This window comes from Aedes albopictus, chromosome 2 (genome assembly GCF_035046485.1).
Source record: "Aedes albopictus strain Foshan chromosome 2, AalbF5, whole genome shotgun sequence".
Classification (NCBI taxonomy): Eukaryota; Metazoa; Arthropoda; class Insecta; order Diptera; family Culicidae; genus Aedes; species Aedes albopictus.
The window spans coordinates 117762826-117790576 of record NC_085137.1 but is presented as its reverse complement, the minus strand read 5'-3'; the positions used below and the strand labels follow the sequence as shown (position 1 = coordinate 117790576).

General features: G+C 38.9%; 1 long non-coding RNA gene across 1 annotated transcript in view; it reads right to left on the bottom strand.

The window, feature by feature from the left end:
* The window catches only part of LOC134287712 (uncharacterized), a 582424-nt gene extending 559301 nt beyond the window's left edge, over positions 1 to 23123 (bottom strand). The window contains exon 1 of the long non-coding RNA XR_009997471.1: positions 22630 to 23123. This is a non-coding gene — a long non-coding RNA (uncharacterized LOC134287712). The remainder of the gene's footprint in view (positions 1 to 22629) is intronic.
* Positions 23124 to 27751: the final 4628 nt, after the last annotated feature.

Here is a 27751-nt window from a genome sequence, read left to right as displayed (position 1 = left end):
ATATTCTTGTTAAAGTTTCATGGAGTTCTTATAATCAATCATCAGCGCATGTACATAAATACAACTAGTTTCAAAGCAGTCTTCAAAAGCAGCTTTGAAGATCTCCTGAAGAGTGGGCCAGATTAGTCTTATGGATGTTTTATACTTATTTTATTTCAGATTTGCAGAACAAAGAGCTTTATTGCTAAGTTTTATGATTCTATCTTAGAAATTACTTCAGGATTGCCACAAAAGTATAATTGTTACTTGGGTAGTTTCAGTAGCGGTTGTCTTAATTGGCTAAGAATAACACTACGGATCGCCTGATCCAGTCAGTGGTAAGAGTTCACTAAACAGGTGACCCCTAATTCATGGTGTTATGCGGCTTTATGCTTACCGTGCTAAGGAATGAATGGTTAGGGGGGGGTCTAATAAAAACCTAACCACAAACGGAGCCTGTGGAGAATAAGGGCGTCCTCCACAGTATTACGCTCATACTGCGCTAACCGGAGCAATGATGCAGTGGACCTTGCGTTTCTCCGAGATAATCAGTTGCTCTTCTTAAGTCTCAAATTTGAGGCTAAATAAGGGCGGGGTTATTCAAATGTTGTTAATTAGCTTACATAAGTACCTATATGGGTTCGCGTAATGCGTTTTCGCCATTGGAGTTTTTCAATTGACACCGATTTGGTTCGTCGTTGATGTTTCTTTTTTGTGCTGTGATTGTCAGAGATGCCAGATTATTTTATCGAAAATCTGTATCAATACAGATTTCTCTGTAGCAATACAGATTTCTCCGTATCGCCTTATTTGAGAGTCTAGCAGCCACCGGGAGTCCTAGATTTCAACAGAAACTATCAAAAATGTATTATTTTTTGACGGTTTTTGATGTTTACTGGTATTTATTTTTCAAAAACGTGTGTAAAATGTACAAATTTTCATAAACTATTCGAAGTTTAAGCAGCAATTTATAAAGTTTTCATTAATTTTATTGAAAATAACTTAAAATGTTATGCTTTCGGGAGAAATTTGTATCACATTTCAAAAATCTGTATATTTCTGTACTCTTTATCTGGTCTGTATAGAAGGTCAAAAATCTGTATAATACAGACAAATCTGTGTATCTGGCATCTCTGGTGATTGTGAAGAGTGTAATCCTGTCTAGCTTGGGTAGTGGCTACGGCTAGGAAACCTCAGATCAATTTTCAGCGCAAAAAGCGTGTGTAGCCCAAGAGGCTCTACTTCAAAAAGTTCATTTTCGTAGGGTAACTTCTGTATAGGTTACCTTGTGAGACCAGTTTTGCTTTTTTTCATTATAGATGAAGTGTCGAGCCTCGAGCATGCTATATTTTAGAATAACGTTAAAAGTATGTTTCAACCTTTCCTTATGGATGCCTTCAAGCAAGTTCTTGTTTTCAGCATCTTTTCGCTGATACTTGGCAGTATTGCTACGATGATTATATCATCTGAAGTAGCTCAAACATTAATTTGAGATGCTTCATTTTGACGGAATACTTATGTAGTGCAGTTCATGGATAACTTAACAAAGAATTTCACCTAACCCAACTCTGTATAAGCAGATTTTGCCATAAGTTGACTGATTGGCATGTGTCAGATGAGGAGTCTCCATTTGACCTTCTTTGCACTTTTGAGTGTTTCTTCGCAACTTTGCGTATTCAGGCGTCCCTGCTCAACAAACTAGGGAACCTGTAATAATTGGTTGCGACCACATTTTATAGATAACTCGCTTCCATTGCTACTCCAAGAGAGTTTCATTGTGGTTTTGTTACTACAACGCCCTTCATTGTGGTATACCATAGCTATGGCTTTGAAAGAAGCTTGTCCTCTGCGGTCTGTGCGGACCGCAAGAGGTATTCCTGAATGGAACTCTGGCCTGTTCAAGAGCAACATATCTTCGGATAAACCAGTTTTTTGTATAGCTACGAATCTTCAGCTTCTACCCCGAGGATTGTAGCTATAGAAACGATATAGTGAGCATTAAACGCTCTGCTTACTTCAAATCTCCAGAAGCAAATGTGGCATTGTCCTATTTTTCTTCAGAGGGATTATAGTTTTTCAAACATGTTTAGAACTCTTGTAGTTTTCTATTGGGTATTTTCATGGCGTGAAATGATAGGTTTATCCCGAAAGGGTGCGTGCGTTGTATAAAGAAAGAATGAGTTCCAGATTTATTTGGTTACCTCGTTATTTATGAAATTCTTCACATCTGTGATGTTCGTCTGGCTAACATGCCTGTTCATGTGAAGTCACATGCCTCCCAATTAGGGATGTCCACAGTGACTCTTTTTCACAACGGTGTATACGTTTTCAAGAAAGCACTCGTTCAAACGTAGTTTGTGCTTGGGTGATTTCTTGAATATTGAGGATGCTTTCGATGACGTGCCTTTCAATGTCATATTAAAAGTCGCATTACGTCACAAGCTACCTCCAAAGAGGTATAGGCTCTTTTTACGCTTATGCGTTTTACAGTGTCCTTTTCAGGGCACTGATTAACCCCGTTGTGGTATGGGCTATTAGCTCTCGTTGCGCTCATGCGTTCATTCCCTTTTCTAGGGCACCCCTTCCTATTTCATCACCTTTCCCTTTCCTAATTCCCATCCCTTGTCCCATTCTCCTTCAGGTAAATGATGAAATAGGCTTGTATGTATGGCGATGGCGCACATGTCCCGAATGGAGGATAACGTTCCTTTGGAGCCGGCCTTCTGATACCTGTTGCCTGAAGCAGTGAGAATCGTGAAGCAATGAGCAGTTAAGAGTGAGGTGTGAGCAGTAAAGAGTGAGAAGTGAACTGTAAGGAAAAGCAAAAGAAGGAGTGAAGAGTGAGAAATGAAGACTGAGTACAAAATGATGAGCGAGAAGTGAAGAGTGACTGGTGGGGAGTGAGTGAAAGTGAGAAGTGAGATGAGAGGAGTGGGAAGTAAGAAGTGAGTATTGAGCAGGAATGTCTAAGCAATGATTGTGAATAAGTAAGATATGAGCAGAGAGGAGTAAACAGTGAAAAATGAGAAGTGAACTGTAAGGAATGGGCAGTGAAAAGAGAAGTGTGAGGAACGTGATGATGTGAGGAGTGATAAGTGTGAAGTGGTGTGGTATGGTCTCCAGATAGCCTAGTGATTAAGACTATGGATCACCAATCTGGAGACGGCGGGTTCGATTCCCGTTCCGGTCGAGTCAATTTTCTCGACTCCCTGGACATAGTGTATCTATGTACTTGCCTCACAATATACAAATTCATGCAATGGCACGTAAAGAAAACCCTTCAATTAATAACTGTGGAAGTGCTCAAACAACACTATGTTGTAGAGAGTCAGGCCTAATTCCAACGTGAATGTCGAGCCATAAAGAAGAAGACGAAGAACCTCGGGGGACTTCATGAAGAAACCTCAGGAATTTCCGGTAAAATTCATGTAATCAGAGATATATTTGAAAATAAAAGAAAATACTTGAGATACTTTTATTAGAAATTTCATGTAGAACATCAAAAGAATTTTTTTAAAGAACTTCCTCGAAAAAATTTCGTAGGAATTTTTTTAACAATATTTTAAGAAATACATGCGTTAAAGGGAAATAGAAGTTTGATCGGAAACTCAATAATTTCTTTAGGATTTTATTTAAAAACTTTTGGCTTTCTTAAATTTTTTAGAATTTCTTTCGGCATTTATTTATTTTTTTTTTGAAAATTGCTAAGAAACCCCTTCGACTTTTTAAGAGAATTTTCTGGCAATATTTAGAGAATTCCTTCTAAAACTCCTTTGCCAACTTCTCCGGCAAAACCTTGAGATTTTATTTAACGAATTTACGGATGAACTGTTGGAGAAAGAAGGATTCCTAATTTCTAAGAAAAAAATTCCTGACTTCGTTGGAAATAACACCTGAGAAATTTTCAAGAGGATCGCCGATCAAATTTTCAGGGAAACTCTTGAAGAGTTTACCAAAAGAATCGCCCAAGGAGCTGCTGAAAGAATTTTTGATGAAATTTAAGAAGAAATTCTCAGGAAAATGCCTGAGAATTTCTTAAGAAAAATGTGTCTCAAAATTCCTAAAGAAAATGCTGAAAAATTTATCAAAAAGTTATTACTTGAAAAAATCCATTAGGGCACCGCGGAGATTTTTTAATACACTGCAAGTTTCTAAATAAATTTTCGAAACGATTCTCGGAAGAATTGTTGGAGAAACTTCTGAAGAACTTTTACAAAAAAATTCTAAAGAAATTTAACGAAATTCCTGAAATGCTCAGGAAGGAATTGGAACTTCAGGAAAAATTGCCGAAGCTATTGGTGGGTGTTTGACCATTGTGCGTTATATAACCCCTTGTCCTTCTAAATCGGTATGGATTATTTTTTACAAGTACATACATCCTAATACCCAAGTAACACATTTTGTTATATAAATGTATAAATTACACGCTTCATACAAATCCCCATGTTAGGTCACGAATACAAAAAAAACTGAAATTTGAACACTTATATAACCGAAAAAGCGCAAAAAATGGCGGATTATACAACATCTTTGATGTTTTATAAGATGTTTTTCAATACATCGTTAGAACATGCTTTATGTACACTGGAACCTCTTTTTATGCACATGGCTGGGACTGCATAAATTAAAAATGTGCATAAATTAAAAATGTGCATAAAAAGAGGGAAATTTATGCATAAATTAAGTTTGGGCTTCAATTAGAAAATCTAGTTTGCGAGAACAGATCTTGCTCTTGGGCAGATGAGGTGGGGCTAAGGGGGTTTTCAGAATGTTCCCAGAGAGCCCTAAAAGGGGGTTCCAAGGGGCTTCAGGGGCGTTTTAAGGGGTTGTTTCGGGGGGTTTGAGGAGCCTTACAAGGGTGTTCTGTCAAGATTTTTTGGTGTTTTCATGGGATTACGGAGAATTCTGGGGTATTTCAATAGTATTAAGTGGGTTTCAGGGGCGTTCCAAGGGGCTTTAGGGGCAATTCAAGGGATCTCAGGAGACTTTAAAGGGCGTTGCATGGGGTTTGAGGGGCGATTTAAGGTATTTCGGAGCCTGTTCTAAAATTTCCTGAAATGCCTCAAAAATCCCCCTTGAACCCCCCGGCGACCCCATGTAACGCACCTGAGAGGCTTCGAAACCCCATAGAACTTCTCCGTAACGCTACCGTAACGCCTCTGAATCCCCCGAAAATGCTCTGAAACGTCTTGAAATGCCTCCAAAATCCCCCTTAAACCCCCTCGGACCCCATGTAACGCACCTGAGAGGCTCCGAACCCCACGAAAACTCCTCGTAACGCTTAAGTAACGCCTCTGCATCGCGCCGAAAATGCTCTGAAACGTCTTGAAATGCCTCCAAAATCCCCCTTAAACCCCCTCGGACCCCATGTAACGCACCTGAGAGGCTCCGAACCCCACGAAAACTCCTCGTAACGCTTAAGTAACGCCTCTGCATCGCGCCGAAAATGCTCTGAAACGTCTTGAAATGCCTCCAAAATCCCCCTTAAACCCCCTCGGACCCCATGTAACGCACATGAGAGGCTCCGAACCCTACGAAAACTCCTCGTAACGCTTAAGTAACGCCTCTGCATCCCACCGAAAATGCTCTGAAACGTCTTGAAATACCTCCGAAATCCCCCTAAAACCCCCTCGGACCCCATGTAACGCACATGAGAGGCTCCGAACCCTACGAAAACTCCTCGTAACGCTTAAGTAACGCCTCTGCATCCCCCGAAAATGCTCTGAAACGTCTTGAAATGCCTCCAAAATCCCCCTTAAGCCCCCTCGGACCTCATGTAACGCACCTGAGAGGCTCCGAACACCCCGAAAACTCCTCCGTAACGCCTAAGTAACGCCTCTGCATCCCGCCGAAAATGCTCTGAAACGTCTTGAAATGCCTACAAAATCCCCCTTAAACCCCCTCGGACCCCATGTAACGCACCTGAGAGGCTCCGAACACCCCGAAAACTCCTCCGTAACGCTTCCGTAACGCCTCTGAATCACGCCGAAAATGCTCTGAAACATTTTGAAATGCCTCCGAAATCCACCTTAAACCCCCTCGGACCCCATGTAACGCACCTGAGAGGCTCCGAACACCCTGAAAACTCCTCCGTAACGCTTCCGTAACGCTTCTGAATCACGCCGAAAATGCTCTTAAACATTTTGAAATGCCTCCGAAATCCCCCTTAAACCCCCTCGGACCCCATGTAACGCACCTGAGAGGCTCCAAACACCCCGAAAACTCCTCCGTAACGCCTCTGAATGACGCCGAAAATGCTCTGAAACATTTTGAAATGCCTCCAAAATCCCCCTTAAAACCCCTCGGACCCCATGTAACGCACCTGAGAGGCTCCGAACACCCCGAAAACTCCTCCGTAACGCTTCCGTAACGCCTCTGAATCACGCCGAAAATGCTCTGAAACATTTTGAAATGCCTCCGAAATCCCCCTTAAACCCCCTCGGACCCCATGTAACGCACCTGAGAAGCTCCGAACACCCTGAAAACTCCTCCGTAACGCTTCCGTAACGCCTCTGAATCACGCCGAAAATGATCTGGAACATCTTGAAATGTCCTCCTAAACCAAAACCCCTAAAAACGCCTCCATAACGGCTTTGAAACCAGCCTAAAATGCTCTGAGACTCCTGAAATGACTCCGAAATCCCCTTAAGACCCACTCGGAGACCATGTAACGCACATGAGACCTTCGGAAACACCCAAAAACGAACCTGTAACCTTCCTTTGCTCTCATCTGTAAACACCCCCCGGTCGCCGTTGCAATAGTTCCTGTCATTATTAAATATTCTATGCACAATATTGGTTCTGAGTAGCTCTCCCTCTTTTTATGCAGGGCATAAAAAAAGGTGCATAAATTAAAAGTGCATAAAAAAAACATGCATAAAAAGAGGTTTTAGTGTATTTCAGAAGTATCTTATAACATCGCCAATACCTTTACTTTGTGATCATGTTAGCAGGAAGTACATTATTACCCATTGCAAACTATTCAAAATATCTGACAGCCCAAAAAATATACAATTTTACTTTCAGCTCCACCTTTGCGAAATTCTGAAGCTATCAAATAAAATATTGTCATCACCCAGTACCGTAATCAAATCTTATGTACGAGACCAGATTTATGGTGAAGTAATAGTCTTCAGTGGCCATAAATTCATGCGCTTTTAATCAAATGATTAATACAGTAGACGTTCGATAAGTGCAACATGTTTACGTTTCAGTTACCGAATGAATTTCGTTAACTGCAACGACTGACATCCGTCAAACAGTTGTCAATTGCTGTTGGACGCAGCCCGAATGCACTAAAAACATCGCAATGCAGCTGAAGTGCATCTGAAAAACATCGCAACTCTGTTGACGTTTTGTTTAGGACAGATAGCGGTGCGATAACTGCAAAATTGTTGCACTTAGCGGACTTGCAGTTAAAAAGTATTGCAGTTAAACCGTTTGCACCGAGCGAACGTCTACTGTATCTCGAATATTCAGCTTATTTTTTACATTTTGAATACTTTTCAACCAAGTTTACGTGAAGGCAACATGGCGACATTCTAATACAGTGCCGTCAAAATATGTTGAACATGAAAATATTTCCAAAAATATCATTTAGTATAGAAATTTCACATTGACTGTATAATATTTTTTAATATAGAATATAAAAATAATTTCCAAATTTCATCTCCCACAATATAACAAGAAATTTGCGACATATTTTTCTGTTAATATGATGAAAATGTATGTTTTTTTAGCAGTCACTGTAATTTTAGACTTAAATTGATAATTGATAGCCTAATAAAGAAAGATATGACTGCAATACGTTTAAACTACACCTTTTGAACATCTTAGTAACATATTATTTCAGTGGTTTTCAACCGGGGGGAATTCCCCCCTAGGGGGGAATTTCGTCTTCTTAAGGGGGGAATTGGTAGCCCAAGATATCTTATGGTTTTAACTAAAGACCAAAGAAACAATTTTCAACATTTAAATTTGTCAGTGTATCGTTATTTATTGTCAAGGACCAAGACGATGCCGAAATCTTTGAAAATGGCTTTGGATCAAAAAATTAATGTAGTTAGTTTTAGTAAACCCTTCGCTTTGAATTCAAAATTTTGTGCCAATCATTGAATTCCTTTTCAAAGGAGAATGTTCCAGAGCAATTTCAGAATGTGCTTATCGAACTACGAAGTAATTCAATCGCGAAAGACTTCTTCGGACAAGTCCTAATGCGAGTTCTAGATTCCTCAACATTTCGCAAATAACCATGCGAGTTTTATTGCCATTCGTGACCCTATATCTCACAGAATCGGAATTTTCAACGATGCTGCAGATAAAGACAAAGCATCGGAATAGAATGGAATCAAAGATAACAGAGATGTGCGTTATTAACGCCAACTCTAAGTATCAAATTACTGGCTGAATATGTACGTACATGTGCAAGTTTCGTATTTATCTTGAAGTCAAAAACTAGTTTTTTGCTTGTCGGTGACTAATTCAAGACCATTTTTTTTTTAATTTTATCATCATACAGCTTATTGTTTTGAAAATGTTCGATGAAGGGGGGAATGAGGTTCGAGAACATCCGAAAAGGGTGCACGGACTGAAAAAGGTTGAAAACCACTGTATTATTTCGTTTGTCATTAAAATACCTTGAAATAACATCATTTTGATGTATTTTGAATAACCAGCAAAAAAAGTTGTAATGCGCAGCTGAGAGTTGTTTTTTCGTGGTGCTGTATACTTTGTTTCAACAATAATAGAACAAGATTGTAAAGCAAGGTAGCTATAGCAAAATCAAAACAAACCGATCTGCTGTCAATACTGAAGATTCAGTTTTTAGATCATTTTTACCTTTTAGTTTGAGTTTGTGAGTGTAAATAATTATCCAGGAAAATATACGAGGAAAGTATGCTACAGGTAAGTACCTGAGTTTAGTCAAACGCCTGGCATCGAGTTGTTTTCTTTGGTAAATTTTCGGTCATCGGATTCACGCCACAATATTGATGTCAAAATACTCGACTTTCCAGGCTATCAAGCTCTTCTACGGGCGTGACAACGTATGCTTAATTTTATTATCGCAGCATCAGAATGTGTTTTACCGCAAATTATTATCAGCCAATGTTGGAGCTGAACATGGATATAAAGTGCCACTAGGTTCATATTCCCTTGTAATGATGAAGTGATGGTGATGAATCAGGAAATATCTCATTTGAGGACGCATGGAAATATTTGTATCATCAACGTACTTGCGACGTTAATATAACATATTTTAACAGTCGAAGATAAATTTTGTTTGAATGATGTTTCACAGTATACGTTTTTAAAAAGGTAAACGATAATACTTCCAATGAGTAGCAACTACGATGCGCACGGTTATGTTTGCTTTGCTTTTCTTTAGAAGTTAAATGGGGTCTGGGACCATTTGGGCAGGAGCACCTATTTTGGGCAGTTGCTGCTATAACTCAGTCAATTTCAAACCAATTGATATGAATTTTTGTACATGGCTAGATATTGTGGGTATCTTACCGTATTTCAAAAATCAAGTCAATTGGACCTCCAACTTTGCAACTTTGGAAGGAATTCCCAATAAAAATGTTTGAGCATTTTCTCAATAAATGAGAAGGGTCTCTCAAAGAAATGAGTTAAGAAATTTCCGAAGCAACCTTCAAATAAATTGCTCCTGTATTTCTAAAGCTATTCCCAATGCAGTAGTCGTTGGATTGGAGTTATGAAACTGCTGAATTTTTTTTAAGAAATTCCCGAAAAAAGGCTCAAAGATTATTTGCCAGAGAAAATTTCAAAGTAATTGATGATGAAATTTTTAATAAGAATTGTAAAGCAAGTAACACAGAAATTGCCGAAGAAATTCAAAAATAGACTGTTGCAAGAATTTTCAAAAGCATTGACGACTTCGCGGAGAAAATATCCAAAATATTCATAAGAATCGCAGAAATAATTTACAAGAGAACTTAGTGGATTCTTTATGCAAGGAGTTTTCTAACATGCTAAAACCGCTTAGCATCCAAATTGTGTAAGATCTGCTCATAAGTGCATAATCTCCAGACCACACCAAAATTGTTAAACAGTTACATATTCACAAAAACAGCTCGTACACTCTTCTAGAAGCGAAATGTCGATATGTTTTTGTTTACCAAAGTCACTAGTAAACCTAGCTAGATTGCCGTGTACTTTTTCTGTATTATAGAGATTTTTAGCACTAGGCTAGTTCATCTCGGGACCCACGCTTTACTTCCCGAAGGAAGAACTCACGTTTAGAGAGTATTTCGGGAGTGGGATTCGATCCCAGGTCCTCGGCGTGATAGTCACGAGTTTTAGTAATCACACCAGATTCGCTCCACATTCATTTTCATTTCATTTCATTTATTTAGTTCACATCAAATTCATGATAATACTGAATCAACAGTTTGCCGCCATAATACTCGATTTACAGCTGCAGCTCTCCATCCTCGGTCACGCCCAACACTCGCCAGATCACGCTCCACCTGGTCCGCCCATCGTGCTCTCTGCGCTCCACGCCTTCTTGTACCAACCGGATGGTTAGCAAACACCAACTTTGCAGGGTTGTTGTCCGGCATTCTTGCAACATGCCCTGCCCACCGTATCCTTCCAGCTTTGGCCACTTTCTGGATACTGTGTTCGCCGTAAAGTGCAGCGAGCTCGTGGTTCATCCTTCTCCGCCACACACCGTCCTCCTGCACACCGCCGAAGAGGGGCCACATCGAGCACACCCTCGTCCGGCAACGCTGCCTCGAGATTTTGCGCGTATGCGGTGGCGACATCCGGTTGCTTCAGTTGCTCTAGATCGCATCGGGGCGGCCGCCGGTAATGTACATTGTTAATAACGGAGAGTTTTGGGCGCAGTTCAACCATCACCAGGTAGTGATCGGAGTCGATATTAGCGCCACGATAGGTCCTGACGTCGATAATGTCGGAGAAGTGCCGTCCATCAATCAGAACGTGGTCGATTTGCGATTCCGTTTGTTGTGGTGATCTCCAGGTGTAACGATACGGGAGGCTGTGCTGGAAGAAGGTGCTACGAATGGCCATGTTCTTGGAGGCGGCGAAATCGATGAGGCGTAGGCCATTTTCGTTCGTCAGCTTTTGGGCGCTGAACTTTCCAATCGTCGGTCTGAATTCCTCCTCCTGGCCTACCTGAGCTTTTAGATCCCCTATGATGATCTTGACGTCGTGGTTTGGGCAGCGGTCGTACTCGCGTTCGAGCTGCGCGTAAAATGCGTCTTTGTCATCATCAGTGCTTCCGGAGTGAGGGCTGTGCACGTTTATTATGCTAATGTTGAAGAATCGGCCCTTGATCCTCAACCTGCACATTCTTTCGTCGATCGGCCACCAACCGATCACGCGCCTCTGCATGTCGCCCATCACTATAAAAGCTGTTCCCAGCTCACGTGTGTTGCCGCAACTCTGGTAGATGGTATGATTACCTCTAAACGTTCGCACCATAGATCCTGTCCAACACACCTCCTGCAGTGCTACGATTCCGAACCCGCGGTCCTTCAGTATATCGGCGAGTATGCGGGTGCTCCCGATGAAGTTGAGAGATCTGCAGTTCCACGTACCGAGCTTCCAATCGCAAGTCCCTTTTCGTCGCTGTGGTCGTCGCCATTGGTATCGGTTCGCATTCTTCTCTTGTTGATTTTCCGGTGCTAGTCTTTTTTACGGCTGGCTCGCAGGGCCTGACACCAACCCACAAACCCAGGGAGCTGGGCTTACCTTCCCGGAAGCTACGGGTTCTGCATTGGCATTTCCTCCAACTACAGTGCTAAATAGCTAGGCTAAAGCGCCAGTCTTCGCCGGGGGTGGTGTTTTTAATGGGCGCCCAGGAGATAATATTTTACCTGAGCTTCCACCCCCATTCGCTCCACATATTGCAGTATATATTTTTGCGAATTCCAAGATTTTGTGGACGCAGGAGCTGATTTTGAGAATGTGTAAGGGTTACACATTTTGGGTGTAGTCTGGAAATTATGCACTTTAGTGCTGAGCGGGCTAAGCGTTAAGGAATCATCCAAAGGTTCCTTAAAAAAGTGCTGATGGAATTTCGAAAGACATTCATGAATAATTTTCTGAATGAACAACAGAAACATACATGTTGTGGTGATGATTCAGCGTAAAACTGGCAACACTGATTATGACTATAAACATCAGAAGTGATAAAGTAATCGTGATGGTTGGGCGGCTGTCCCTTTAGTTAGTGTGAAATTAACACCAAATTGTATGTTAATAACTGAAATATGTGTGATAATAGAAAATAATGAATATATGCATTTCAGCGTTGAAGCTGTCATCGAAATGTTGCTTTCAATTATTGTGTGTTCTCGCTAAAGGTGACACGTCAAAACAATATTTGAACATGATTATTATCAAAGAACTCCCGCTCTAACTTCCGAAGGGTTATTATTACCAAATTAACTCCCGAAGGAAGCAGTTCCTAAAGGAAGTATCGATGAAATGTTCTAAGGATGCTCTGAAAGATTTTTTGAAGAAATTTTAATTAGAATTTCCTAATTGGATCTGAATTGAATGCCAAAGAAATTCACAAAGTCTGTTTTAGAAATGTTACTGAGGGATTTGCCAAAGGCATTTTCAGAGGAATTTCCAAATGAATTTTTCTAACAAAACGGCAAAAAAATCCAAAGAAATTGCGAAGAAAATTCCCAAATAAATTGTCAAATAAATTCAAAGGAACTGGGTCCTGCGACCTAGTCAAAGGAACTAGGAGAGAGGCATATTCAAAGAAATGCTTGAGAAATTTTGGATGACATTCTCTCAAAATTGCAAAAAAAAAATAATTCAATTATTAAAATATTGGGTATTACACGAAATTTTACGAATATTCCAGTATTATTTGAATCAATTGAGCTACAATAAATGCTGAGTTTGATTCCAGATATTAAAGGTCCTGTTTTATATTCCGAATTTTCCATTTGTTGGAAAGATAATGTACACCGGGGCAAGATGAAACGCGAAGTTTTCAAATGCATTTCAATACAATTTGGAAAGGCAAAAGGTTATTGCAAACATAACAAATTGCAAATGCTTCATCTTCTTCTTCTTTCTGGCTCTACGTCCCCACTGGGACTTGGCCTGCCTCGCTTCAACTTAGTGTTCTTTGAGCACTTCCACAGTTATTAATTGAAGGGCTTTCTTTGCCTGCCATTGCATGAATTTGTATATTGTGAGGCAAGGACAAATATACACTATGCCCAGGGTGTCGAGAAAATTTTCCCGATCGGAACGGGAATCGAACCCGCCGTCTCCGGATTGGCGATCCATAGCCTTAACCACTAGGCTAACTGGAGACCACTAGGCTAACTGGAGACTGCAAATGCTTCATAGAAAATCGAAAAGCGCTCCATAAAGAATGAACATATGTTCCATGAAAATGTGCAATGTTACCCATAAATAATTGAAAACGTTCCATACTTTATAAAAAATGTACCGGTAAAACATAAAATTTTCTCATTAAAAGTGAAATTTTGCACCAATAAATAATTCTGAAATGCTCCATAATAAAATACAAATGCTTCATAGAAAAATGCAAATGCTCCATAAATAATTAAAATTGTACCCATATAAAATTGAATATTGCTCCATAGAAAAATTAAATTGCACCATAAAAAATTGAAATTGTACCAAAGAAAATAGACAAGTGCTCCATAAGTATACGCCATAAAATGACGTCATACGTCATAAAATTAAAAAAAAAAACTCCCAACTCGTAAGTGAAGTGAAATTAAAACGCGAAATTTAGCGTCATTATTCGGCTGGTTATTGACAATCTATATCTTTTTGCTTTCATTTAATTGTAACAGGCATTGGAAAAGGTGAGTGGGAATATCTGTGATTATTGAACGCATATGACGAAGTAGATTTCTAACCTATCAGAAATTGTGCACATCATTTCGTTTCGTGGATCTTTGAAAAATTCACATTACACATACCTTTGCCGACTCACCATACAGCCCAAGCTTTTGGTTATAGATCATTTTGTGTTATAAAATTTCCACCTTCGTTAATGTTTTGAATAGAAAGTATCGTCCGATCATGGATTCATGATTTTCTGGTAAAGGGTGTCCACGATAAAATTGGCACACAGAAAATATTGTATAACTTTTGATTGCGTTCGCCAAAATTGCTAATTTTTTGACCATGAATAGTATATTATGTGTACCTAATACCATAAAATTTTCATTAGAATCGGTGGAGTATTGGCTCAGATATTGTCGATATCATAAAATGAGATTCTAGAAAATTTGGGCACCCATTCCAAAAAATTGCTTAGGCTATAACTTTTTTGTTACCTCATCAAAACGTTTGAAAATTTCACACGATATTCTTAACATAGTATCAATTAAGTAGTAAAAATTTGATCGAAATCGGTTCAATACTTTTTCTAGTAAAAATCGCTTCAAGGTAAATTTTAGGTACTTTTCGACCATTTTTAGTTCCGCGTGCACTATTTAGCTGTAGAATTGGTAACACTATCCCGAGTTTTTTAAAACTTTGACAGTGTAAAATTGTTGTGTTAAACTGTTAACAGTGAAATTTCAGCCATTTTTGTTGAGTACTTTTTAAAGTAAGAGCAGTTTGAATTTCACTATACCAAAAACCACATCTGCTTGTTGTGACATAATGCGACATATATGGCTATAACTTTTTAACGGTATGATCAAATTGAATGAAATTTTGACAAATTACTTCTCTATACATACTTTACGTACATAAAAATTTTCATTGAAATCGGTTCAGTATTTTTGGCGCCAGAGTTGAAACGGCAATAAAGTGATATTTTCCAAAATGATTGTTTGCACAAGGTTCTCAAGTGGCAATTTCATTGTTTCAACGATATCTCCCGCCAATACTAAACTGATTTTAATGAAAATTGTATGGTACTATACATATATACTATTCATGGTAAAAAATAGCTATTTTGGAGAACGCAATCAAAAGTTATACAATATTTTCTGTGTGCCAATTTCATCGTGGACACCCTTTATTGCTCTATGGATTATTAAAAATATATCAATGATGTTTCAGATTTTTTTCAGCGTAAACTATAATTTGTCGGGCATAAGCCATTTGCCGTGACTCCAAATAACAAGGTGAAGTAAAGAAGAAACATACACGCCAGGTACAGCATTAAAAGTATAAATCCCAAATAGCATAATAATGAAACTGCAGACAAGTAATCAAGAACACAACAACCGCAAAGCGAAATTTTGTGATTAATATACCACCATATTTCAGTCTGCCCTTATAACCAACCATCATTAGTCTACGCAGCAGACTGCAGTGTACGGGTTATGATGCCTTTTTTACGACTCACCATTGCAGTCAGCTTTCTGTTCCTTATTCGTCCTGGTCCCTTTCCTTCCAATCAACGAAATGCCACCGTGCCAAGAAATCGTACCACCAAGCCATCCACAGTAGTTATCATCAACTTTTTCTCGCACCAAGAAATTGAATCATTCCATTAGCCGAAAATCTGCAACCCATCGGTAATTAAGTTTTATGAAGCTTATAAACTTATTATGAAAGTTAAACATTTTACGGCGAATCCTTTTTTCCGTAGTGTTGCACTGTCATTGCGCGCACACCCTCAGAGAATTCGACCAGAAGGAAGAACCAATTAAAATTGTTTAATTAAAACTGCTCTGATTTTTCGGTCCTCAGCTGGTCCGCCCGTCTCCGTTGATTGCGCCAATGATGACGATGGCTTTTCTTACGACTTGGTGCAGATCGGTGTGGTTTATCGAGAGGAAAATCTTCGTTTCAACTCCTGCCAAATCGGAGCAACAGTGCGTCCAGGGTAATAGCATTGTCATAAAGACAAAACTAATATCAGTTTAAACTTTTAACGATATTGTTATGAAGGAGGGTCGATCCTTCCGAGCCTCCTGAATTATTAAATTAATAAACAGGCCTCTGGCTGTGACCATGCTAATAAACGAAATGTTTTCATATGATACCACTCCGCTGACACCGGAGTATCATCGGCTTATCCAAATTGAACGAAAGTCAAAAGTCAACATTTTCACACCCCTAATGAAATCGGAATTTTTCAGATCAAAAATGCATCATTCATAAAACATCACGAGGAAACATAACACAACCGCGATTATGAAAGTGCAAACACTGTTCGTCGCCAAAACCCAAGTGAAACACGCCCAACGGGAGCCCCGTTGTGGTTTGTTTCAACATTAATTAACATCACAAACAGGCGCTTGGGGCTGCTGCCGGCTGGTGGAAACATAATTACCTTTACCCTTTCACCCTTGATATTTTTTTTTGCACGGCGTTGTCGCCGTGGTGTACTTAGCGTCAAACATGACCAAATCGATACAAACTGCCCTCATCAAAGGGAAAATTGGCTCAACTGGGTACATTTATGTATACGCAAGCTTATGCAATCAAATGTACTTTGTTTGCATGTTGACATTGCGTCACACGCGGGTTTTAATGAGTGGGACTGTGTTATCAATTATTGAAATCTAATAAAAGGGATTGCTTTTATTGATTCGATAAATGACACTGGTTCGGTAAATAGGGTTGACATAATTGAAATTATTATCGATGAAAGTTATAATTTGTTTAATAAGGATTTAGGAATTGACTTATTTTTTTATTTTATTTTTCAACATTTAATTAAGGAAAAGCAGAAAGCCTGTTTCGGTGATTATACAACCGATTCTCGATTTGTGCGTTTTTTTTGCACGGCCGTAAAAAACCCATACATATTTTGTCAGACTCCTTTTGTTTCATAATTCATCGAGAATTCATGCTACTTTTTTGGCGAAAAATTAGAACCAAAAGTTTTTTTTTGCATGGAACGCAATTTTCCGTACAAAAAAAAAAAAAATCAAATTTTCTTCTCCCAAAAAATATAAATCGAAAATGGTTTGTTACATTTAAATAATGTTTCGAATATCTAGATATTTGCAGGGCTTTAAAAAAATACACTCATCATGGATCAATACTGGATCTCATATAGTTCCAAATTTCCAAGAATCTTACCCTCCATTTTTTTTTAAATATTTTCCTGTAGAAATCTGACTTCCAGTATCAAAATTTGATGAGTTGGGATGGTCAAATAATTCTAACTGTTTTAACTCAAATTTTTATTTTTCATTGGTTTCCAAAACAAGCAGAAAGAACTAACTTTTGAGATTTTCGATATCAAAAATAAATTTTACTTACAGGTCGGTCTCGATTCACAAGTTTACAAAATAAAACGAAAGTTGTGAACTTCTGTCAACGACCAAAATTTTTGAAGCACAATAGGACAGATCGGTGAAGTACTAGATTTGTAGTAATGAGCTGAATTTTAGTATGGTGAGAAGGTCAATTCTCCGTTTCTGCAATGAAATGGTGCACAAAGCGTGGGTATTATGATTCCTTGCCTAATTTCATGCTGTTTGAGAAAAACTTTGGACAACAGTGTTGTTGTTTTCTCTATTTCTTGCAACATAAACAACACTGTTATCCAAAGTTTTGCTCAAACAGTATCAAATTAGACAAGGAATCATAATACCCACGCTTTTTGCACCATTTCATTGCAGAAACGGAGAATTGACCTTCTCACCATACTAAAATTCAGCTCATTACTACAAATCTAGTACTACACCAAACGTGCCCCATTTAGTGCTGATTTCGAAACAGACCTTTAAAAATTTTAAAGTAGAACAGATTTTGAGTTTTAGCTTAATATCGAGTTTTGCAACTTTTCAAAATATGTAATTTACTAAAATTCAAATATATTGCGTTTTGTTCAACCAATTTTAAATCTTTTTCCATAAATTAAAAGCTGAATACAATACCATTAGATCATCTGAATACAGGTTTTGCGTCAGATTGGTGAAATTCAAGATATTGGCGAATTTTAGGGACGATCTTCTTAAATTTTATCAAAATTCCCAAATTTTTTTGAAGAAATGATTTTTTTTCAATAAGAGAAAACCAACTAAAAAATTCTTTCTCGACGTTTATTTGACATATCATATGTAGGCGAGTTACAATAAAAAAAAAACAGATCAATCGTATAATTTATTACGGAGAATGAGATGTTTGAAGTGAGCTACTTTGCTTGAAAATAGAACAAAATTCGATTTCAAACCATCAACCTTGTATGGAAAGTCGAAAAATTTCCGCTCTACTGTAATTGTTTTCTTTCGCGTTTTCGAACTCAGGGCATGATTCTACACCAAAAATGATCATCAGCTTACCGAGTTCAAAAATGCTGTAAACTAGTGTTATCCGGGGATAACCCGGAGAACAAATAAATTTAAGGATTAGATAAAATATACCATTATAATAATGCCAGCCGCTGAAGTAAGGTACTATAACACCATACTGACAGAGGGGGTGTTTCGGCCTTGGTAGTATCTAAACGTTTGCAAAAACGGTTATTGCATTTTAACCCGACGGTTTCGGTTATTATTTATTTAACCTCTTTCAAGGATTAGATGCACGTTTTCTTGTTAGATTTCTGAAAACGTTCAATATACGGAGTCATGGTGTAATGATGTCCGCTATGGTGCTCTTGTGTCGATCCGTTTGTACCTCACTGTATTTTCAGTGGAGCTTTCTTGACGCCTTTATCGACTTTGATCGCCTACGATTTTTTTTTCGACTTTTTATCGCCTACGCTTTGGTCGCTATTTTCTCCGACCGAATTGACGTACAAACCGATTTGTGTGGCCCATATAACATCATACAAATTGGATTCTCAGGCCATATCTGAACCACCCAAGTAATAATTTGATGCCCAATTAGTCTTGAGGAGGTTTTGAAAATTGTTATAAAGCCTTATACCTTTAATTTTAGTTATGTGATGATTTTAAGAACCTTTTCTATTCTATTCGACTACATATAAAATGTTGCTTGGGCGGTGATACACTATGCCCAGGGAGTCGAGAAAAGTTTCCCGACCGGAACGGGAAATGAACCCGTCGTCTCCGGATTGGCGATCCATAGCCTCAACCACTAGACTAACTGGAGATCCAAATAGTTCTCCTCTCTCCTCCTCTTCTTGGCGTAACGTCCTCACTGGGCCAAAGCCTGCTTATCAGCTTAGTGTTCTATGAGCACTTCTACAGTTATTAACTGAGAGTTTCCTCTGCCAATGACCATTTTGCATGTGTATATCGTGTGGCAGGCACGAAGATACTCTATGCCCAAGGAAGTCAAGGAAATTTCCTTTACGAAAAGATCCTGAACCGACCGGAAATCGAACCCGTCACCCTCAGCATGGTCATGCTGAATACCCGTGCGTTTACCGCCTCGGCTATATGGGCCCTTAATAGTTCTATGATCTCTAAATCTTATCAAAGAGCAAAATTTGGACCATCGTGAAATTAGGGCACCGCACGATAACAGCATTTAGTTTAAGAAAATCAAGAGTTCAGAATCTTTCAGTGTTGTCTCCAAAAATATTTCTTCAAATATTTTTGGAATGCATTAAGTTCCTCCATAAATTATCCAAAGAATTTCCATAGAGAACCTCCTAAAATGTCTCCATGAATTCCTTAGAAATTATATAAATTAGGTCACGCAAAAGATGTCTATTTTCAACCTCCTCCCCCCATGCCGCAGCTTTTGTAATGGACCTCCTCTGAAATTTGTTTACGGATTATCACACTTTTGTGAACCCCCTCTCTTAACAATTCCTAGACGTTCCCCATTCAGAAATAACGCCAGCAATTCCATTTCCAAAGTAATCCGGAGATTCTTTTAAGAATTCCTCCATCGATTGCTTCGAAAAATTCTATATTTTTTGTGGAATGTTTCCAGTGATTATAGCAGATATTCTTCCAGAGGTTTATGCAAAACTTCATTAAAAGATTGCTTCATGGGCTCTTCCAGGTATTCCTGCATGTATTTCACCAGAAATTCCTCCTGGATTTCTTCCAAAGATACCTTGAGGAAGTTCACTTGCTTTCTTTAAGAAATTCAGAAATTTGTTCAGATACAATTCCTAGGAAGTTTACATAAATAAATTCCTTTCGCATTTTCTCATGTAATTTGTCTAGGAATCTTTACATAAGTTTCAGAGTTTCTCCAGACATTCTTTCAGAGATTTCTTTAAACATACGTTTATGAATTCCTCCAGAAATTCTTACAGAAAATGCTCAATGAATTTTGATAAGAGATTCCTCCCGGATTTATTTTTTTTTCAAAATATTTATTAGTTAGGTAATTCTTATAGAAATTCCACCTACACACTAAACGCTTTCAGCAATATTTTGCTAAATTTTGCCGAGCTGATGACTCCAGCATTTTTTTTGCTGAACTTTTAGCGAAGTTTGCTGAATTTCAGCAAAACGTTACTGGTGATCAGTAGAGTTTACTGAACAAATCAGCAAAATTTTGCTGAATTTCAGCAAATTTTTTGCTGAAACCTTCAGCTCGGCAAAATTTAGCAAAATTTTGCTGAAACCCTTAATCGATTTTAGGTGTGTAGGGTTTCTGAGAAAAAGTTTCCATAAATTTCTTTAGCAGTTCTTTCTTGAATTCTTTTAGGAATCCCTTGGGCAAAGAGAAACATTTTTGTGCATCATGTTTGAGGCACCCGCAACGTTGTTCGACAATTTCACCGGCGTTTTACGCGGTATGATCGTTCCGTTCGCATTGCATGACACAATTGCATACATAAATACTTGTACGCTTGTTAATTATTGATTTTATGAGCATAAACATATTTATGTTAACTCCCGGTGCACAAAGTGCCTCAATTTTGAGCAAACGCACTTTTTTGTGCAAACAAATTCGCACACGTTTTGGTGTCACAAGCTGCAAGCAGGAAGGTGAAAGAAACCGAGAGAAGCCGCTCTGGCATTGGATGCGGGAGCGTGGTGAAGATTTTTTGTTCTCTTGTTTTGATCTGAGGAGGACTCCTTCTCTGGTGTTTTTAATGATCATAATTTTCAGAGAATTTTCAGAAACTTCTTTGGAAATTCTTCTAAGGGATCCTCCAAGAATCCTTTGGAAAATTTCAACAGGGGTTACCGCAAAAATGTCTAGAATGTTTCTTTTTGAAATTCCTCCTGCGGTTTCTGCAGAAATATGACTTGGGATTCCTTTAGAGATTATCATTGGAAATCTTTTAGATATTTCTGTACAGATTTCATTACACACACAAAAATATTGAAATTGAAATTGAATTTCATTAATGCATTTACAGAAACAATCGATGAAGGAGTTACAGAAGCAATACTGAAGAAATTTCTCAACAACCTCGTTCCTTGATAAAGTTTCTGAAGGAAGTTTCCGAATAAAAATCTTAGAGAATCTGCGAAAAAATAGCAAACAAAGTTACTGGAGGAGTCCTTGAAAAAAAAAAAAACTCTAAAAACTTCTGAAGGGATTGCTGGAGGATGATTTGGAACAAACCCTGAAAGCTCCTGGAGATACTTCTGGAGGAATTCTTGGAATAATTTCTTGCAAAATGTCTGATAGGTATTAGTGGATATAAAGCCATAAAAGAATTTCCCTAGAGGAATTTCCGAAGTAAATTTTGATCTAAAGGAAGAATTGTTGAAGCAGTAATCAAAAGAAATTCTATTTAAAAAAATGTGCAGTAATTATAAGAAAAATTTCTTGGGAATCAAGGAGAATATGGAGAAACGCCAAGAAATAAATACGGAAGTGAATTCTGAAGAAGCCCTTGAAAGAATCCCTCAACGTTCCCCGGCAAATTTCTGAAAGAATCCCTAAAAAAAGTTTCCATTAATCCCAAGAGAAGTTTAGCCTTCTGAAAATTTTGTGGAGGAATTCCTGAAAACATACATAAAGAAAATCATAAGGGAACCTCTCGAGGAACTCTAACAAAAAACCAGAAATCTGAATTTCTGAAGGAATCGAATAAATTTTCTTCTAAAGAATTATCGTCCTGATTATGAAAACAATGGAACTAAGGTTCAATTTTAAAATAATTTCCTTATGAGCATACCAGTGTATGGGGCGCTGAAATTTGAAAACCTTGAGTGAGTAACCAGCTCTGATTTTGTCATGACAACACTGGTCTAAAATGAATTTTAGGGTCTGTCTCAATTGGGAAATTAAAAATAATTTTAATTAAATTTGACAGTTCGAAAATTATTTTTCCTTGATTTTCGAACTGTCAAAAATAATTCTGCTCCAGAGCAGACTTATGTTTGACAGAACGATAATTTTCGTCCTCACCGGCTCGCGCATGCTCACGCTTGTCCACTGGTGTTTGTTTACATATCGACTTGCGCTTTTCTCTCTGTTTCTCTCTTACTTCGATTTTGATGTGGGCCCGTCTATGCGTCCGTAATAAATATAATGTAATCATTTTTATCATAGATATATGTGTATGGGTTGGTATGGATGAAATTTTGCTTAATTCAGTAACAAATTTTGAAAACGACGTATAATCAATGGTGTAGTATTGATTATACGTCGTTTTCAAAATGTGTTACTGAATTGTACTTTATCCTGCTGAAGTCCGTAGCTTGATTGGCGACGGATAGCGAAGTGTTTTCCGTTGAATATTGTTCAAGAAGACGGCATTAGATGAATATTTCAATCGTGTTGATTTTCTTCCCTGCTCATAAAAAAATCAGTATTTAAGCTATTTTTCCTCAAAGAGGATTCAAACACATTTTTGCCTTTCTCGTACACTAAGTGTACTGGAAAGGCTATATGTTCACTCCAAAAATTACTTTTTGATAGAAGGCCCGGAGGGTCGAGTCACATATACCAATCAACTCAGCTCGACGAATTGAGGTGATGTCTGTGTGTATGTATGTGTGTGTGTATGTATGTGTGTATGTGTGTATGTGTGTGTATAAAAAACTCACATCACTTTTTGGCAGTAAACCTCAACCTATTTTAATGACCGACGGTTCATTCGATGCGGAATCTGGTCCCATTGCTTCCTATTGAAAATGGTTCGGATCGGTCCAGCCGTTCCGGAGTTATAGCCATTTAGGTGTTCCGGACCGGTACCCCAGGAAGGGGCCAGATATGAAAATGCTACAACCCTATGCATGCGACACATAAAAACGCGGCATTTTCCATAACCTGATGAACGGTATGCAGGAAAATACTCTCAGACCATATCTTAACCGGTAGTGTTCCAGAACTGGTTCCGGGTGTCCCGCCGGAAGTGGCCAAATAAAAAAGTGAACCAAATCCATGCATGCGACACATCAAATAGCGGCTTTTTCGACAACCTGAATAACGGTATGCAGGAAAATAGTCTCAGACCATATCTGAACCGGTAGTATTGCAGAACCGGTTCCGGGTGTCCCGCCGGAAGTGGCCAAATATTAAAGTGGAGCAAACCTATGCACACGACAAATCAAATCGCGGCTTTCTCGATAACCTGATAAACGGTTAGCAATAAAATAGGCTCACACCACATTAGAAACTACACGTAGTGTTCCGGAACCGGTTCCGAGTGTCGCGCCGGAATTGGCCAAATACAAAAGTGAACCAAACCCATGCATGCGACACACCAAATTGCGACTTTTCTGATAACCTGATTAACGGTAAGCAGGAAAAGAGTCTTAGACCATATCTGAACCGGTGGTGTGCCGCAACCGATTCCGAGTGTCCTGCCGGAAGTGGCCAAATACATAAGTGAACCAAAGTAATGCATTCAACACATCAAATTGCGGCTTTTTCGAAAACCCGATGAACGATTAGCAAGAAAATAGAACCAGACTACATAAGAAACTACCGGTAGTGTTCCGGAATCGATTGCAGTTGTCCCGCCGGAAGTGATCAAATGTAAAAGAGAACAAACCCATGCATGTGACACATGAAATCGCAGCTTTTTAGGTAATATTATGAACGGTCAACAAAAAAAATCTCAGACCACATTAGGGAAAACCAGTAGTGTTCCAGAACCGATTCCGGGTGTCCCGCCGGAAGTGGACGAATGTGGAAGGAAACCAAACACATGCGTGCGGCTCAATAAATACCGGCTTTTCCGATAACCTGAAGAACGATCAGCAAGAAAATAGTCTCAGATCACATTAGAGACTACCGGTAGTGTTCCAGAACCGGTTCCGGGTGTCCTGCTGGAATTGGTAAAATGTAAAAATGATCCAAACCCATGCATGTGACACATCAATTCGTGGCTTTCTAGGAAATCGGGTGAACAGTTAGAGGAGACTAGTTTCATGCCATATTTGGGACAATTGATACTGTCCTGGTTCCAAATGTCTCGCCGTAAGTGGTAAAATGTGAAATTGAACCAAACTCATGCATTCGGTGCATCAAATCACGGCCTTTTCGATTACCTGATGAAGGGTTAGTAAGAAAATAGGCACAGACTACATAAGTTACTACCGGTAGTGTTTGTGGTTCCGGGTGTCCCGCCGGAAGTGGCCATATACAAAACTAATGCATGCCACAGCCACACACGCTAACGCCGCTCAGCACAAAAGTGCATAATTTCCAGACTACACCAAAAATGTGTAACCCTTGCACATTCACAAAATCAGCTCCTGTGTCCGCAAAATCGTTAAATTCCCAAAAAATTTTGTACAACAATCTAGCTAGGTTTACTAGTGACCTTGGAAAACAAAAAAAAATCGACATTTCGCATCCAGACGAGTGTACGAGCTGTTTTTTGAGAATGTGTAACTGTAACACATTTTTGTGTGGTCTGGAAATTATGCACTTATGAGTAGGGCTTACACATTTTAGTGCTGAGCGGTTTTACTGTGCACGTCAAATCGCGGCTTTTTTGATAACCTGATTACCGGTTACTAAGAAAATAGGCTCAAACCACATTAGAGACTACCAGCAGTATTACAGAACCAACTTTAGGTGCTTTACCGGAACTACGAAAGTGAACAAAATCATAGCAAGCGATAGATATGTGTAATTGTTCTCTTCATCATGACAAAACTAAAGTGACCTCAGAACTCATCAAATCACACCATTTCAGATTCCTACTCATTCTTACAGTCAACGTTGTATGGGAAAATTAAAATTTAATCGCAACAACCCTGAACATTTTTTTCAATCCCCTTTTGCGTCTAAAGTTACTACACAAAATTCTGAAGGTTATATCTTAGCTTTTAATCATCGTCTTCATATTGATTGGCCTCCAACGTCAGTGAAGGTGGTCAAGCAGTCAACTAAGAGTTCTGATATTTTTAAGCTCTGCCTATACGTTGAACATAACGTCGGAATATGCGTCATCAATAAGTTTTTCTATTGGATAATGGCTTTGATAAAATTCTTGCTTTTCTCAATAAAGTATTCTCAGGATTCAGGAACACTTCGGCTTACGTCGACATCATGAGTACATATTCGACGAGAAAGGCGCTTTCACCACTAGGTGGATTAATCAGGGTTTTATATTTACTAGCTGCCTCGGCAAACTTTTACAGCTGTTGACCGCCCTCTAGATTAGTTTTATTTCGATCATGGTGAGTTTCTTCCCAGCTCATTGAAAAACATTAACTTCACTATTTTCATATTTTTCTTGATAATTTTGATAACTTTTTCCACATATAAACACAGACACCATGAAGACGAATCAAACCAAGCAAGATTCATCCTGATCGGTCCAGTCGTTCTTGAGTTTTGTTGCCTCAAAGGGAATTCAAACTCATTTTTTTTATATTTATATATAGATAGATAGATAGATTTATATTTATAGATAGGAAGTGAAGTGGTCGTAAACGATCGAACGTATTCACGCTACCTCTTGATTCCCTTTTTGTGTATGTGAAGTCAACATAAGGAAGTGCAACGAAGGATTTTTTTCTGCGCACCTCTTATAAATATTTATCCTAAAACTTCTCCAATATTTCGTCCAGGAATCCCTCCTAAAGTTCCTCCAGGGATTAGAAATAAATGGAACAATTTGACAGCACAATGATTTTCGAGCTTTGAAATAATTTTCGAACTGTCAGATTTGATTAAAATTATTTTTAATATCTCAATTGAGACAGAGCCTTAGAAAAGAATATTCTTAGAAGAGACGTACGACCGCAGACAAACAAACGTAACACTCTTCAAAACGTCTCGGCACATGCTTTTAACGATCAATTCGAATTTCAGTTGATTTCCGCGATCCTTCCACCAGAGGCACTAGTGTTCGATCGCCTTGACGTTTGCCAGTGTACACGTTGCTGTTAGACAAACATCAAATCGAAATCCGTCATGGCCGACAGTGTCTCGTGCGGTTCTACTAATAGGTGGCAGTGTGCTCATGAAAAAGCACGGGGTAAAAGTTTTTGATGAATTTCCTCTAAGAGTTACGTCTGTTTGTCTGTGGTACGACTTTGTGAATTTCTACCTAAAGGATTCTCTCAAAAATCTATAGCAACATTCTTGTGAAGTAGGAGAAAATTTTTCTTTGGGGACAGAATGCAAATTTTTCTGTATTGACGTTTTGCCTTTCTCGTACACTAAGTGTACTGGAAAGGCTATATGTTCACTCCAAAAACGACTTTTTGATAGAAAGCTCGGAGGGTCGAATCACATATACCAATCAACTCAGTTCAACGAATTGAGCAAATGTCTGTATGTGTGTATGTATGTGTATGTGTGTATGTGTGTGTATGTGTGTATGTATGTCTGTGTACAAAAAAGGTCACATCACTTTTTTGAACTAAACCTCAACCGATTTTAATGACCGATGGTTCATTCGACGCGGAATGTGGTCCCATTGTTTCCTATTGAAAATGGTTCGGATCGGTCCAGACGTTCCGGAGTTATGGCCATTTAGGTGTTCCGGACCGGTACCCCAGGAAGGGGCCAGATATGAAAACGCTACAAACCCATCCATGCGACACATAAAACAACGGCATTTTCGATAACTTGATGAAAGATAAGCAGAAAAATGGTCTCAGACCATATCTGAACAGGTAGTGTCCCGGAGCCGGTTCCGGGTGTCCCGCCGGAAGCGGCCAAACATAAAAGTGCACTAAACCCATGCATGCGGCATACCAAACCGCAGCTTTTTCGATACCCTGATGAACAGTAAGAAGGAATACATTCTCAGACCATATCGGAACCGGTAGTATTCCGAAACCGGTTCCAGATGTCCCGCTGGAGGTGGCCAAGTATAAAAGTTAACCAAACCCATGCATGCGACATATCAAATAGTGGCTTTTTTGACATCCTGATGAAAGGTAAGCAGGAAAATATTCTCAGTCCATATTTGAACCGGTTGTGTTCCGGAACCGGTTCCGGGTGTCCCGCCGGAAGTGGCCAAATATGAAATTGAACTAAAACCATGCATGTGACATATCAAACCGCGGCCTTTTTCGATAACCTGATGAACAGTATGCAGGAAAGCATTCTCAGAACATATCGAAACTAGAGGTGTTCCGAAACCGGTTCCAGATGTCCCGCCAGAGGTGGCCAAGTTTCAAAGTTAACCAAACCCATACATGCGACATATCAAATAGTGGCTTTTTTGATATCCTGATGAACAGTCAGCAGGAAAATATTCTCAGACCATATATATCTGAACCGGTAGTGATCCGGAACCGGTTCCGGGTGTCCCGCCGGAAATGGCCAAACAAAAAAAAATGAACCAAACCCATGCGACAAATCAAATCGCGGATTTTTGGGTATCTTGATTTGGCAAAAAAAAAGTTTCCGGTCATATTTGGAACAACCGGTAGTATTCCTCACCGATTAAGGGTGCCCCATCGGAAGTGGTCAAATGTAAACGAGAACCAACCCCATAAATAGCTGTTTTGGTAACCTGATGAACGGTTAACAAGAGAAACAATCATAGACCACA